We start from the raw sequence: 17925 nt of genomic DNA, 5'->3' as shown, positions 1-17925 counted from the left end.
GATTTAAAGGCTTTTCTCCTATTATTTCTATTTGTTCTAAATTTTTTACTATATTATCTAGATCTTGTTGGTTCTTTATTTGTCCTATTTTTTGAATTCCTATCTTAAAATTATATAATTGTGTTTCCGGTTCTATTATAATATAGTTTTTATTGACTATCTCATCTTCTCTATCTATTTCTAGTATATTCTCATATAATGTATTACATTCCGTTTTAGTACATTGTATATTATTTTCACAATTCTCGCAACATTTTTCTTTATGTCTTACTTTAGTATTAATTTTATCAGTTGAAACAGAAGTATAAGTAATGTTTTTAATAAAAAGTATCCCGTCTTTTGTTATTAAAGTTCCTCCTTTATTGTATAGTATGAAATCTAGCCCTAACAAAAAATCTACTCTTATATCTAAATCTCGTACCCATATTTTATCAATATTATAGGTAGGTTTATAGAAGTTTGAACAAGTATTTAAAGAACTTATTTGTGTTTTATCTATATAGTATCCATATATATTATGTGTTCCGTCAATTTGCATAACTACATGTCAGGACCCAAAAATGGGCGTGATGGCACTCGTCTTATCCCACCAAGACAAGTAAGCCTAAAACTCAACCATTACAATAAAGTGCGGAAATAAAATATAAGTAACTTAATAAAACCCCCAAAACCTGGTAGTCACGTGTACAAGCCTCTGAAGTATTACAATTGATTTAAAAGAAAAACTCAAGTCTCAAATGAACTTGTTTCTATAATAGAACAAGATCATAATTATGGAGAAGAAAGTCTGCTGAGATGAAAACAGCTACCTCACAAATCTCCAAGAAGCCTCGGAAAAGAAGAGAATGACAAGTACAACAAAAATCCAGGCTCATAACCTACAAAAATTTGTAGAAGCAAGGGGTGAGTACCAAACCACACGGTACTCAGCAAGTAAACCTCTAAACACAAGCTAAGGGGATGAAATACAAGTACTCCTACCACCCCCAAACGAACCTCCACAACTATATCCTGCAGTAAAATAAACCCAACCTAACAGCTCACAGTTTACATAGCACGTAACTCTACAACAACACTTAGACAAATTACATATACGTCCTCCACAACCACACTTTACCAAATTACATATCCTCAATAACAACACTTCAACAAATTACATATCCTCGAAAAAAAACACTTTAACAAATTACATACCCTTAACAACAACAATTCAACAAATTACATATCCTCAATAACGAGCTCATTATTTATCAATCACAAATTTCGCTGAAAGTCAATCACAAGATCAGCAAAACACAATAACAAGTTCACCAATGATAAGTATGTGCAATGCCATGTCAAGTATAATGATGCATGTCTAACCTAGTGATACACACCCGCTGTCTCTCAGTCTGGGACCCATGGGGGACATATCTGTCCATGCATCTGTCGCGGCGCACGACACGACCCTCGATAATAGTAACCATCGCGGCGCGCGATACGTCCCTCGAAATATAGTATCCATCGCGGCGCGCGATACGTCCCTCGAAATGGTACATCCTCTTTGAATTCTCATTCTTTCTCAATGCACATAACACTTGTAACAACCATGTCTTAAAATAATACAAATGACATGTTCACACAGACAAAGAGGATATGACCATTTTCATAACACAACACAATTCACAACAACATCAACAATGATTCAAGAAGCCTTTCAAATCACTCTCCATTATCAACACATCACGCATAAGCAATTATTCACATTACCTTTTATTACCCTTTGTTTACATCATTAGAATTAATCAATGTGGACAAATCAACCCAGCACCAAGTCCCGTTACTCCCAAGCATATACCACAAGGAAATACACGCATTTCATACACTTAACAAGAGTTTAGAAATTCACTTGCGTCATTTAGTCGAACACTCTTTTCGATACTTGAGTCTTCCCCCCTTTCTATGGGCTCCAAATCAGAACAATCTATCCAAATAATTTACCACAATAAGATTTTTAACATTAACAACACCCATGTTACTAAAGTGTTCATCCTTGATACAAAAATTCACCCAGATTTATAATAAATTTTTAAAATCTTGATTTCAAGTAATATATCAACTCTCATATATCCAAATTTCAAGCCTAGAATTAAGTCATAGTTTCTTCAAACACTACAACCCTAATAGCTTTCATGCAATATAATATACCCGATATTTAATTACCTATTTAAATATATCAAAACGTGAATTATAATATGATAATAAAATAAGGACTAATAAATAATAGAGCCAGTAATGGAATTGCTGAAGTCGAAAAAAAAACGCTCCTTACATGTAACCTCACCTACGAAAACAACGCAAGTAGTAACCAATAGAACTGCACAAGCCCAATACCATCATGCAGTCATATTGTTTGCCAATGATTATCCATTTTGCTTGGAACAAAGTACTGTTTAGTGATTATCCCAACATATACATAACAATTGCTTTCCATGAAATAGTATTAAAATATATTCCACCTTCAAATTACTTCAATCCAAACAATTAACCACTTCAGTCACTCATTAGCAATTTATACAAATCTCTTTAATTTATACGCCCTAAGATAAATTATCACATTAATTACTGCAAAAAAAAAACTCCCGTCACTCATATCGCATCCTCACTGAAACTATCAAGTTCCTCCACCTATTCTGCCCAACCCTTTCCAATTGCATTAATATAAAGTGAATCGGATCACCTTCTGTGTTAATTCTTTATATATATATATATATATAAATTATTACACATAGAAATAGAGGGAATTGAAGTGCTTACCAGGAAATCATCGTAACCTCATTGTCAACCGCTACTCTCTTCTCTATTGATATTATTTTTGAGTTATGACTAAGAAACTTTTAACCCTTATTTACTAAGTTTAATTTCATGGGCCAAATATAAAAGAGTACTAAATGAATTATAGACTTAGCCCACTAACTATTATTATACTAATTATTTAATAAATTTTTTATCAACTATATACTCGTAGTTACCAATTATTTTAAAACTTTTGATCTATTTTTTTTATTTATTTAATGGAAAGAGTCAAAATAGTACTAATTCTCAAAACGACCTAGCGGGTCGTTACAATATCCATCACTAAAAATCATGTTCGTCCTCGAACATAAAGAAGAGGAAAAAGGGGAACAAAACATCACCAAAAGCTTGAGGTATAACTTCCAGCGAGCTCGTCCTTAAGACTATTTCATCAAGATCAACTATTTTGGACTCAACATTCAAATCGAACTTTGAAATATCAATAAATCAATAGGGATTATCAAGCCATAGGCTACCCACAAACCAATCTTAAGCAAAACACATTGGATAATAACACAACCATGGGGGAAAAATCTGAATTAGTATTATCTACAACCAGAAGTAGACTTTAACTAACCACCACACACTCATAATGCATAAATCATCATATATCTTATCAAGATTCCTTCTCACAATGCAATCTTTTCATGAAATTTAGTTTTAAAAAAAATTGATCTTTAGACATCAGTTCACATCAAGGGAGGGTCCAACTTATCTAACCCAAAAAAAGAATTGATCATGTAAGCACCCAACAAGTGGTGCACTTCAAAATGCAAAGACTAACAATACTCTTAGACAAATGTAACTCTTAATATTAGCTCTTGTATAAGTTCTCATACGCAAGGTTGTGCATTTAAAAATAGTGATATATTTCTAATTTTTCAAACAACATCAAATATGTCATAACTGAAGTGAACAAGTCTAACCAAGGATCCTACCCTATCAAGAAGACATAAGAGGATCGGTACATCCGATCCACCACTAGGAATTCACCCATAGATGTAAAAAAAAAGTGGGCATATGCAATGAATCATACTCCAAATCATATCCGAAATGAAGTAGGTGGTCAACTTAAGAATATTCGGAATCAAGGTCGAATAACACTAGATATTTTCTCCATAATTCCCATATCAATATTTTCATTCATCTGACTACATCCCTCAATTTATTTATTTATTTATTGAATTTTCTTTTCCACCCAAAATCAACCAGTCTGATCTCCATTACAATTTTACACATGTTAGATTTGCCAAACCCTGCATACTTCTCGCAGTACTCCATCAAAGCCAACACTATTAATATTAACAAATATCATAACCACACCAACCATTTACCTTACTTTCACACCGTCATTAGTATCATATTCTCCTTAGCAAGCACATTGTAGTCTCCAAGACTTTGAACCATGGATTCTTATCTTTCCATTTAAGCGTCCCATAATAGATATAAGTCACACCCAAGACCGATAACACTAATTTCAAATCTATATTTCTCCTTTAGGGTAAAATAATTAAGTCTCACTTAATGTCAACTGCACCTAAACTTTCACATACCATTTTCAACCACTATTTTTACCATCATTTACCTCATGCGATAACTCGAATAAACCCTTGATCACTCCAATATTTATGTATACTATAATCTCATAACCTCTACTCACCATAAAATGCCTGTGTAACACATTATAACAATATATTTTGTCTCGTCAATAAAATAATTTTATTCCCCTCCAATCCTCATTAATCATGTAAAACTGTAGGTCCACACTATTTAACATCTATTTGATACTTAATCACATTCTGAACAATCTAGCTCGACATAACCATATATAATCTTCCACACGTCATTTATTATAACCCAACCAATACTTAATATTTACAAAAATTAATAATAAACCCATAGTCACATCTCATAGTCATATCTAAACTCAAAGGCGAAATCGCTACAACCATCACCTCTGAATACAGTGTTTGTACGAGAGGTCTTATTGTTCCTTTGCCTTTCTTAAAATCTTTCCATGACGAAAATTTCAAATAACTTTAACTCTTCAATACACCATAAATTTTTATTTTTATTTTTTGCTAACTCATTTACTAGTCTTATATTTTTGACCAACAATATGGGAAACCTTAGGTATAATAATCAAAAGTAACCAACTGTACTACTCAAATTTTAAGTCCTTCTATATGCTTCATACTCAATGTGATAAACCATAACCTTAGATGCTCGCAAGTCGTTATTACCATAAAAACTCGTTTAACTCTCAATTCTTATTTTATGATTTAGTCTCAATCGCATTCCATCACAAACTCCTATTACCATCATGCTTAGTTAGCTCTTGTTATCACCACGAAGTCAACTATTTCATCAATATGAATCCTTAAACCCTGTTATACCAATCCAATCCAAAGAACTAACCCACTTTTATCCGCACTTCCTTACTAAAACTCTTAGTTGTCTTCACATAAGTATACTCTTTAGGACTTCCTTTACCCATATGCTTGTCATTCAATATTGATCCAATTTCTTGGACATTACGATGAAAATCACCACTCATTTAAAATCTTTGAGATACACTTCACGACTTAAACACATCAATACCGTACTAAAGATCCACCACTAAAAGCTTCCTTATAAATAATTATTAATTCATTCTTCCGTAGTAAAAAAAAACTAGTTAGATTCTCAAATATGAATACAACACTAAATCTTATTATATGAGCATGTGATACAATTAATAAATCCTTAAGTAGTATTCACACTTCACAATTTGACGTATCTGTTTTTATATACCACTAGTACCACATCATGAAAGTCTGTTAAATCCACCACTAAAACACATCATACCCATCGAGAAGATCGTATCAAAATAGCCCATACATATTATGACAACTTTGCTAACTGTGTTTTCTTAATTTACATTGTTCATTATCTTGCAATCATTTTAATTCGTCCACTTTCAATTATCGAACTACATTCTTTTCATAACTATATCACTTTCACCTTAGTATTAGGTCTAACATTCAGGTTATACACAGCACACTAACTACTCACATGAGAAACTATGCACGAGTCATCACATAAATGAGAGTGAATGGAGTGAAGCGATGATAGTCAAAACTAAGCCAAGCATGCACTATTAAGATCCAAAAAGTGAAGATTTTTCTTAAAAGTCACTATAGCCTCTCGAAGATAAGTACAGACGTCTCCGTACAGATCCTCAAGACTCTACTTAGACTCGGCTTGTACACACGTGAGACCTATGAACCTGGGGCTCTGATATCATTTTGTCACGACACAAAAATGGGCGTGATGGCACTCGTCTTATCCCACCAAGACAAGTAAGCCTAAAACTCAACCATTACAATAAAGTGTGGAAATAAAATATAAGTACCTTAATAAAACCCCCAAAACCTGGTAGTCACGTGTACAAGCCTCTGAAGTATTACAATTGATTTAAAAGAAAAACTCAAGTCTCAAATGAACTTGTTTCTATAATAGAACAAGATCATAACTATGGAGAAGAAAGTCTGCTGAGATGGAAACAGCTACCTCACAAATCTCCAAGAACCCTCGGAAAAGAAGACAATGACAAGTACAACAAAAATTCAAGCTCATAACGTACAAAAATTTGTAGAAGCAAGGGGTGAGTACCAAATCACACGGTACTCAGCAAGTAAACCTCTAAAAATAAGCTAAGGGGATGAAATACGGGTACTCCTACCACCCCCAATCGAACCTCCACAACTACATCCTGCAGTAAAATCAACCCAACCTAACAGCTCACAGTTTACATAGCACGTAACTCTACAACAACACTTAGACAAATTACATATACATCCTCCACAACCATACTTTACCAAATTACATATCCTCAATAACAACACTTCAACAAATTACATATCCTCGAAAAAAAACACTTCAACAAATTGCATACCCTTAACAACAACAATTTAACAAATTACATATCCTCAATAACGATCTCAGTATTTATCAATCACAAATTTCGCTGAAAGTCAATCACAAGATCAGCAAAACACAATATCAAGTTCACCAATGATAAGTATGTGCAATGTCATGTCAAGTATAATGATGCATGTCGGACCTAGTGATACATACCCGCTGTCTCTTAGTACGGGACCCATGGGGAACATATCTGTCCATGCATCTGTCGCGGCGCACGACACGACCCTCGATAATAGTAACCATCGCGACGCGCGATACGTCCCTCAAAATATAGTATCCATCGCGGCGCGCAATACCTCCCTCGAAATGGTATATCCTCTTTGAATTCTCATTCTTTCTCAATGCACATAACACTTGTCACAACCATGTCTTAAAATAATACAAATAACATGTTCACACAAACAAAGAGGATATGACCATTTTCATAACACAACACAATTCACAACAACATCAACAATGATTCAAGAAGCCTTTCAAATCACTCTCACATTATCAACACATCACGCACAAGCAATTATTCACATTACCTTTTATTACCCTTTGTTTTCATCATTAGAATTAATCAATGTGGACAAATCAACTCAGCACCAAGTCCTGTTACTCCCAAGCATATACCACAAGGAAATACACGCATTTATACACTTAACAAGAGTTTAGAAATTCACTTGCCTCATTTAGTCGAACAATCTTTTCAATACTTGAGTCTTCCCCCCTTTCTATGGGCTCCAAATCAGAACAATCTATCCAAATAATTTACCACAATAAGATTTTTAACATTAATAACACCCATGTTACTTAAGTGTTTATCCTTGAAACAAAAATTCACCCAGATTTATAATAAAGTTTTAAAATCTTGATTTCAAGTAATATATCAACTCTCATATATCCAAATTTCAAGCCTAGAATTAAGTCATAGTTTCTTCAAACACTACAACCCTAATAGCTTTCATGCAATATAATATACCCGATATTTAATTACCTATTTAAATATATCAAAACGTGAATTATAATATGATAATAAAATAAGGACTAATAAATAATAGAGCCAGTAATGGAATTGCTGAAGTCGAAAAAAAATGCTCCTCACATGTAACCTCACCTACGAAAACAACGCAAGTAGTAACCAATAGAACTGAACAAGCCCAATACCATCATGCAGGCATATTGTTTGCCAATGATTATCCATTTTGCTTGGAACAAAGTATTGTTCAGTGATTATCCCAACATATACATAACAATTGCTTTCCAAGAAATAGTATTAAAATATATTCCACCTTCAAATTACTTCAATCCAAACAATTAACCACTTCAGTCACTCATTAGCAATTTATACAAATCACTTCAATTTATACGCCCTAAGATAAATTATCACATTAATTACTGCTAAAAAAAAACTCCCGTCACTCATATCGCATCCTCACTTAAACTATCAAGTTCCTCCACCTATTCTGCCCAACCCTTTCCAATTGCATTAATATAAAGTGAATCGGATCACCTTCTGTGATAATTCTTGTGTTTTTATATATATAAATTATTACATATAGAAATAGAGGGAATTGAAGTGCTTACCAGGAAATCATTGTAACCTCATTGTCAACCGCTACTCTCTTCTCTATTGATATTATTTTTGAGTTATGACTAAGAAACTTTTAACCCTTATTTACTAAGTTTAATTTCATGGGCCAAATATAAAAGAGTACTAAATGAATTATAGACTTAGCCCACTAACTATTATTATACTAATTATTTAATAAATTTTTTTATCAACTATATACTCGTAGTTACCAATTATTTTAAAACTTTTGATCTATTTTTTTTTATTTATTTAATGGAAAGAGTCAAAATAGTTCTAATTCTCAAAACGACCTAGCGGGTCGTTACACTGCAAGTGGTTTTTCTAGGGTTTTATTAATTCTGGAGGTACAATTTTTTTATTTCAAAAATTTTGGTGCATCCTGAATCTATTAATGCTAAAGTCTCTATTTCATATTTTTCGATTTGAAGTTTTGCTAATATTTTAACAATAATTATATTTTTATCTTCATTACATATTAAAGTATTTGATTCTTCATTCATTTATTCTTTGCTTAACTAGTGGTAGTTCTTGTTCAATATTTTTTTGCTTTTTCTAATCTTACTGTCCTTTCTTCTAATTCTTTAACTTTTGCTTCTAATATTTTTAAATTTATTAGAGGCTCATTTGTATGTACCTCTTTCCTTTTTTGAGTTATTATTCCTAATTGTGTTTCTATACAACTTATACATCCTTCTATTAAACATTTATTACATTTAGCTCTTTTATATTTACTTGGATAGTATTTACACTAATTACATGGATTGCTGTCTAATCCTGTATCGTTTTAAAAATTATGTTCACATTTTATTATATTCATAAAATTAATTTGTAGGTCATCTATATTTAATTTTTCTATTCCTATTTCGTTAATTAATTCTTCTCCTTCTGAATTAGAAGAACTGTCTTCTTTGTTATTCTCATCTATATCAATGCTTATTATAGAGTAAATGCTTTCATTATCTGACATGTATTCATCTACATTTAATAATGCTCCGTTAAATTTTTCTACTAATTGTGCATTTCTAGTTTTTATATTATATCTTTTAGGACACGTATTTGCTAAATGTTCTATACTTCCACATGTAAAACATTCTAACTTATTTTTATAATTTCTATTTGTTCTATATTTTCTAACATGTCTGTCCCTATTTAAATATGGTTTCCTTCCTGAAGATTTTCTAAGAAAATATCCTTTTTTATTATATATCTTATTGTTTTGTGGGTTGTATTTTTTTATACTTTTTCTTTTTGTATTGGTTTTTATCATAATTTTGGATTGTATATATTATATCTTTATAGAAATTCATTTCATTTTGCTTTAATTGTTTTTGTATTTGTAAATTAGTATATTTTTCTTGTAATATTTCCATTATATGTTATATTCTATGTCCTATTGACCATTTCGCTTGAGGGTTTTGTCTACTCCTTCTATTTTAGTCCATCTTTCTTCTTTTTCTCTTCCTAAGGCTCCTGGTAGTTTGTTAAATAACATTTTACCTAGATCTTGATCAAAAGCATTTTCGCTAATTGTACAATAATAGAAATAATCATTTAAGAATTTCTTTATATAATACCAATTACTTATACTTAATTCTTCTAGTTTTATTACTGCATTTCGTTGCAAGGCTACTAATCCACTATTTGGGTCTTCTCCTGTTATTAATGTATGTACTTTATTTGTAAAATTATATGGGTTTGGTCCTAATGATACTAACTACTGAAATTCTGATGGGAATTCTACTTTATAAGCTTCCCATAGAGCTTTGGTTGATTCTCCTAGGAATGTTTCTAAGTATTTATACATCGTTTCAGCATCAGTTTCTGTATAAATTTTTTTTAAATCTTCTACTACTATTCCTTTCCCTAAGTCTATTACTGAATTCCATCTTTGTGGGTCATGTGCCGCTATATTTAAAAAAATTTCTTTACTTCCTCCTTCTTGGAGTACTTTTGGTTCTTCTATAGGCATTCTTTTTCCCATAGGTTTAACTTCTGTTATTGGAGTATCTCCTTATCTATATACTCTTCTACTTGGTATATTTTCTGTACTATTATCTGCGGTATATCCTTGTTCATTTGTTCTTTGGAATGGACTACTAGAACTTGCTGTTTCCATTAATTCTTTTTGACTTAGTATAGATTCTAACTGAGATATTTCACTATCATTTTCTTGTATTTCTGTCATTATATTATTAGTTTTTTCTTATTTATCTTGTAAACTTTTTTCTAATCTATATCCTTTATTATCGTTTCTTTGTTCACATATTTTAAAATGAGATATTGTTTGATGTAAATTTAAGTCTCTTAATTTACATCCTTTGCATGTAAATAATGTTTTCTTATTATTTTTACTTATTTCCTTAGCTTTTTCTATAGCCAAATCTACTGTAAAATCTTCTTCTAATATTATTTCTATATTCATCCCTTCTAAAGGTATTTCTTCTACAATCTTCTTCAAAGTCTTTTTGAGCTTCGTAATTGTAATCTATAAATCTTATTGAGGGTTCTCCTTTAGAACTTGTATATATTAAATGAGCGTCTGGTATTAAAGCTTAGTTTTCTTTAAAATCTCCTAATTTCCATTCTAATCCTGCATATTCTTCAGGATTTATTTTTATAGGTTTTATTAATTTTATCTCTTTGTTTCCCATTACTTCTACTACATCTTTTATTTGTAATTTAAATCTAGTGTTACTATTATCTGTCATTTTTCCTAAAAATCCTACACACATTAATAAATTCTTTTCACTATGCATTTCTTCATATCCTTTAGTTTGTATTCCTATTTGTATTTGGGTTCCAATTTCATTTAAATTCATCATAAAATCTGGACTTTTATATATACATATATATATATATATATATGTATGTATGTATGTATGTATGTATGTATATGTATATTTTAAAAGGACTTAGGGTATGATTGGCTAACCTTATTGAATTATTAGTTAGGAATTTAATGTATATCAATTATTAAGAGGGAATTAGCGGTGCAATAACAAATCAGAAAGCCAATGTTTTGGCTGCAGATGTTGCTCCCTACAATAAAATATGTCAATAATATTTCCTAACTTTTATTTGATTCTCGTGAAAATAATATCATAGTATTAATGATGTTCTCGGGGCTGCCTTAATAAGCCAACTACGATATTAGTTCGGTGTATGTAGGGTTTGAAAATTTAATGTTAATAGACAGTAAACAGTTAGGTTTGAATTTTATGTTTTTGTTATAACAATATCATATTGCTAGTGAAAAAACTTACAAGATAATAAAATTACAAGATTACAATTGAAAATAAAATGAAGAAATTAATCTCTTCAGGCTGAGGCACGGATATCCCGCTCTCTTAAAGGAGATTCAAGTCCACTGCAGCAAATGTTTTGACCGGTCCGGCCGTAGTCCTCATTGACTTGTCCCCTCCAGGATACAACAACCTTCACAAAGTATAACTCAATAACTCTGGACAAGAGTTAAGTCCAAAACTCCACAAAAAATAACACATCCCTGCAACTAATAAGAACTCTCTTTTAGACTAACTTTTCCATTCTTTGTTTTCTCTTGTGTTTCGTGTGTCTCAAACCAAATGAAGACCACCACTATTTATACTACAAGAAGTCTTCCTATCAATGAATAGGAAGATAATGAAAGTAGTAAATAGTGAAGATAATGGTCTTAGGATTTTCATAGGTTACAATAGGAGTTACATAGGTTACATAGGTTACAAAGAGTAATGGAGTAATTAAGAATGAAATAAAGTGATGGACAACCAATGCTAATGGATGGTGTAGAAGTTATCCATTCCAATGTTTATTGGAATTATTTTTATCTCTACAATGAATTCAAACAATAAAGCCAAAAGTAATGGCATTACATGGCTACCAAGTCAAAGATGAATAGCATGATTAAATTGGTAGTTTAAAACACAAATGTCTACCAATGGTCATTCTTATAACTCCAAAATAAAGCAATTTAATATGTTAGATATTAATATTAAAATGCTAATAACCTAATAATTCCCCATTTATTTTAATATTTAGATAAGAGAGTATATCAGTTGAAGGAAGACTACTATGCATAATTTAGGTGTGCTCTGCTTGAACCTCCACTTAGTGAAACAGTAACTTTTACTCAAAAGTCGTAGTTGTCTCAGACTTGAATTATGAATGCTCAAGGGAAATAAAATATCACTTCTCACACATAATAATCAAGGTGTTGACATAAGCTTTAACAGCCAGCACGTTATGGTCATGTGCTATCCCGGTTTCATGAGTGCATGTGAGAATAAGCCCCATTCTCATAGAAAGCGACCTACTTCCACACATCACATAGGTGAAATCTGTCGAGAGTGCTCCTGTAAGATTAACGCTCCACTCATACGGGCTACATATATTCATTAAGAGTTTTATCAACTCAACCTTCACAAACTTCATGAAAACAATGCACTCACATCATATTGAGTGGAAAAAATAGAGCATTTTTCACAACAAGTCATCATATGATTAGTTTTTCCCTTTGAACCTGGTTATAGGATCTCTAGTCCCCAGGTAGGGTTTCCTCATATATGAGTCAAGGATTTGTAGGCTTCAATCCCATCCCCCTCGATATGCTCCAGACCTTCTCTCTTGTTAAGGCCTTCGTAAGAGGATCTGCAAGATTATCACAAGATTTGACATAATCAATATTAATTGTACCATTTGTCAAATACGATCTTACATTATTGTGTTTCCCCCTTATAGGTCTGGATTTACCATTGTAATAACGATTTTGAGCTCTACCAATTGCAGCGGTGCTATCACAATGAATTAAAATAGGAGGAATTGATTTTTTTTAAATAAGGAATTTGAAACAATAAATCTCTTAACCAATTTGCTTCCTCACTAGCTTAAGCTAAAGCAATCAGTTCAGCCTCCATCGTAGAGTTAGCAATTATAGTTTGCTTTTTTGATCTCCAACAAACAGCACCACCACCTAAAGTAAAGACATAACCAGTGGTAGAACAAGAATCACCTGACAAAGTGTTCCAATTCGCATCACAAAAGCCTTCAATGACAGCAGGATATTTTTTATAGAACAAACCACAACTTTTCGTTCCAATTAAATATCTCATAACTCTTCTTATAGCATGCCAATTTTTATTACCTGGCTTGCTTGTAAACCTGCCAAGTACTCCTACTCCATATGCAATATCAGGTCTAGTGCAATCAGTCACATATCTCAAACTTTCGATTATACTAGCATATTCCATTTGATTTATTACATCATTTTCACTTTCAACACGAAATAAGTGAACACTTGAATCAAAAGGAGTAGTAACATGCTTGCAATCATGAAAGTTATATTTTTTCAAAATTTTCTCAACATAATGTGACTGGTCAAGGAAAATCCACTCACATGTTCTTATTATTTTTACTCCAAGAATAAAATTTGCCTCACCGAGATCTTTCATATCAAAAATGGCTTCTAAGAAATTTTTTAGCTTTATCAATAACATTCATGTTAGAGCCAAAGATCAACAAATCATCAACATATAGGCAAATGATCACATGTGAATTATTCCAACACTTATGATATATGCACTTATCACACTCATTTGTTTTATAACCATTTTCAATCATGAAGGAATCAAACTTTTCATACCATTGCTTTGGTGCCCGTTTCAAGCCATATAGGGATTTAGTAAGTTTACATACTTTGCTTTCTTGGCCTGCTTTAACAAAACACTCGGGTTGATCCATATAAATTTCTTCATTTAGGTCTCCATTTAGAAAAGCAGTTTTTACATCCATTTAATGAATTTGCAAATCAATAATTGCAGACATAGCAACTAAAAGTCTAATGGATGTAATTCTTGTTACCGAAGAAAAAGTATCAAAAAATTCTAGGCCTTCTAGGGGTTTAAAATCTTTTGCAACTAGCCTAGCCTTGTATTTATCAATAGAACCATCCTGTTTTAACTTTTTCCTTAAGACATTATATACCGTGGTTTCACAGTATAATTAATACTTTTTCCTTAAATTTAGTGTGTCCGAAAGTCTTTTTGTGCTAGTTTTTATATGAGTTTCTTTTTGTTTTGCAGGAAATCTGTCCAAAGTTGAATGCGGAGACTTTGAGTGAAGAAATGTAGAAGAGACCACCTACGGAGCTGATGATGGTCCGTCGTGCTTGTGACAGTCCGGAGGTGGCAGCGTAGAGAAGTTGCCGAAGGAAGATGGGGAAGTCTGACCAAGTGTGGGGTTACGTAGCTTGTGATGGTCCGTTGTGGCTATGACCATTCATCATGAAGTTCAGAGAAGTTATCCCAGTACCCAGATTCCAAGAGTTGAAGTGTTTTGAAATGAAGACCCTCGACGTACATTTGTGCCTATGACGGTCTGTCATACTTGCCGTCGAGGGGAATGAAGAGAGCAAAGTATGGGATGACGGCGTCCATGACGGTCCGTCGCGACCACGACGGTCCGTCGCAAGGTCCGTCGACCCAGCCGCGTTTTGGCAGATTTCCAGTAATTAGAATCCTTGTTTAATTAGGTTTATTTTTTTTATAAATAGTTCAAAAATCCTCGTTTTTGAGGTTAGACTCTGCTAGATTAGACATCATATTATTAGACTCTGTGTATTATTGTTTGATTTGGAGATTCTTGCAAGTGATTTTTGGTGATTAATCAAGCAAACTTTCGGACTTTATTCTTTCTCATTGAAGTAAGTACATGAATTCTTATTTAATATATTTGAATATTGTGTTTATGGCTATGAGTAACTAAACTCCATAACTAGAGTTGTGGGAACCATAGGCAAATAATGAGATAAACCCTAACTAAAAGAACAATTCTAGAATAGTGTCTTGCATGTATTAATAATTCTTTCAATTAGAAGTCTTTTTAACGGATGGCCAACGTTAGAACTCGCCTTAATGCTACTTGCCGGACCAAGGAGGTAGATAATAGGAAAAGAATTATTAACATAGATTTAGTGTATACTATCTAATATACTAGTATTGATTGGTACGAGGTAATAACTTAGTCAATTATCGAATACGATGCTTAATATGAGGTAAGGATAAGGGTTAGGATAGCAACACACGTAGCCGGACCAAGGTGCGGAGTGAGATTTTCTAGATGACGGACCAAGGATTTAGAAATACATAACTTATCACTTTGCATGCAAGATACTAGGAAAAAATTGTTATAGTTAGAGTTATCAATTTATGAACCTGTGGGGAACACGTAAACCCTAGTTACTTTGATTAATTGATTAAAACCCAACATTAAAAGCTGTTAAGTGTCTCTTTCAAGTTCGTTGTTTATTTTCACTTATTTAGAGATAGAACTCCCCCTTTTTATATTTCTACTTTCCAAGGAAGTTATTGACCAAACGATAGTAATAATAGGTTGAGGTTAAGTCTAGACTATTTTCGTCGTGGGAACGATCCCAACCTTAGTAGTTGGGTTATTTACTTGACACGACCGCTTTACTTCTCATTGGAGAAGTAAGTTTGAGCGTATCAAGACCAATTTTCAACCAATTGTTTTACAACCCGGTGGTAAATCAACTAACTATCAAGTTTTATTAGAAATTAAAGATTCCATTTCATCATTTACAGCCTCTTTCCAAAAAATAGAATCATGTGAAGATAATGCTTCTTTCAAAGTTAGAGGGTCATATTCAATATTAAACACATAAAAATCAAGACCAAAATCTTTTTCTACTCTAGCTCTTTTACTTCTTCTTAACACAAAATCACCAACTTCTTTATTTTTCAAAGTTGATGTGGAAGAACTAGGTAGTGACAAAATATTTTGTTCAATCCTTTGACCCCCACTATAATTAGTATCAAAAGGAAATTTATTTTCATGGAAAAATAGCGTCACCAGATTCTATTACAATATTATCTTCAAGATCAAAAAATCTATAGGCTGTACTATTTGAAGCATAACCAAGAAAAGCACAAGTAGTAATTTTCTTACCCAACTTTGTAATCTTGGGATCCATTAGCCTCACAAAGGCTAGACAACCCCAAACTCTTAGATATCCCAAACTTCGCTTGTAACCTTTCGACAATTCAAAAGGTTCAATTAAGACTTTTTATGAGGCACACGATTCAACACATAACAAGCAGTTAACAAAAGAATTAAACTCATTTGATTCATATTCACGGCCTCTATCACTTCTAATTCTTTTTATTTTTTTCCAAACTCATTTTAAACCTCATTGAGATATGTTTTAAAATTTTCAAAAGCATCACTTTTATTTTTCAGCACGTAAACATATGTAAACTTAGAAAAATCATCTATGAAAGTGATAAAATATCTATTGCCTCCACGAGTTAGAATTCCACCAAGTTCACAAATATCAGTATGAACTAATTCTAACAAATCAGTTTTTTCGTTCAACTTGAAAATGAGGTCTTTTAGTGATCTTGGCTTTACTACAAGCCTCACACTTTTCAAAATTCTTTTTAACCATTGGGATTAATCCTAAACTACTCATGATTCCAACATAAAGATCATTAATATGACACAAACAAGCATGCCAAAAATTAGTAGAAGAAAGCATATAAACAAAAGAAGAAGTTTTATTCATTTCAACATTCAACTTAAACATCCCATCACATGCATACCCCTTCCCCATAAAAATACCTTTCTTCACTATTACATATTGATCAGATTAAATAATCCTGCTTTATTAAGAAGAAAACTACACATCAAATTTTTTCTTATAGAAGGACTATAAAGTACATCTTTCAATGTTAATATCCTTCCAGAAGTAAAACACAATTCAACATCTCCCTTTCCAAGCACTTGAGTAGTGTGAGCATCACCAAGCATGATGGTTTTGGGCTCCTCAAAACGAGTATATTTTTTAAACCAATCTTTGTCATAACAGACATGACAGTTTGCACAAGAATCAACCTACCATCCATCAACATTCTCAACCATGTTTATGTCAGTAAACACCGCCACAAAAGGTTCTTCGATAACTTTTGCCTGTGGTTTAGGACCACGTTTTGGGAATCTGCAAATCGATCAATATGTCCACTCTTGCCACAAACAAAGCATGGTCCCTTTTCTTGAACTTGTTGATTTTGTGCTCGGTGATTTTCACAATTATTTTTATTGGGAGGTTTACCATTATTTTTCTTGAATTTTTTTCTTCTTAGAGTTTACTGAAGTAATTTTGTGATTTTCAGGAGTAGTATTATTTGAAGTAACTAAATTTACCTTCGATGTGATGTTGATCTCTTCTGTTTGTAAAATTGCATATTGGCCCCTTGCTTCTTCTTCAATGCGAATTTTCATTATCAAGGTTTCAAGAGAGGTTCTTTTTGTGTGTGGTACATAGTTTTTTGAAATTCCTTCCAAGAAGGTGGAAGCTTATCCACTATGCCACAAACAATAAGGTTATCTCCAATTTTAACCTCTTCGTACATAAGCTCTCCAACAATCATGATGAAGTGTTGAGCTTGATCTACTACTGATTTGTTCTCCACCATTTGGAAACGAAAAAATATACTAGCTGCATATTGTTTCGCTCCAGCCTCTTCGGTATCATA

The 17925-nt window shown here is 32.4% G+C and overlaps 1 long non-coding RNA gene across 1 annotated transcript; it reads right to left on the bottom strand.

Annotated features, from left to right (window-relative positions):
- Positions 1-637: 637 nt before the first annotated feature.
- On the bottom strand, positions 638-8448 carry LOC138337211 (uncharacterized). Its single transcript, XR_011210692.1, has 3 exons — positions 8371-8448; positions 7471-7541; positions 638-878 (listed from the first exon to the last, which is right to left on the bottom strand). It is a non-coding gene; the product is annotated as an uncharacterized lncRNA (long non-coding RNA).
- Between the last annotated feature and the right edge of the window lie 9477 nt (positions 8449-17925).

The sequence above is a fragment of the Solanum lycopersicum genome, chromosome 7 (assembly GCF_036512215.1).
Source record: "Solanum lycopersicum chromosome 7, SLM_r2.1".
Classification (NCBI taxonomy): domain Eukaryota; kingdom Viridiplantae; phylum Streptophyta; class Magnoliopsida; order Solanales; family Solanaceae; genus Solanum; species Solanum lycopersicum.
The sequence above is the reverse complement of the archived record's forward strand: the minus strand, read 5'-3'. Positions and strand labels throughout refer to the sequence as shown.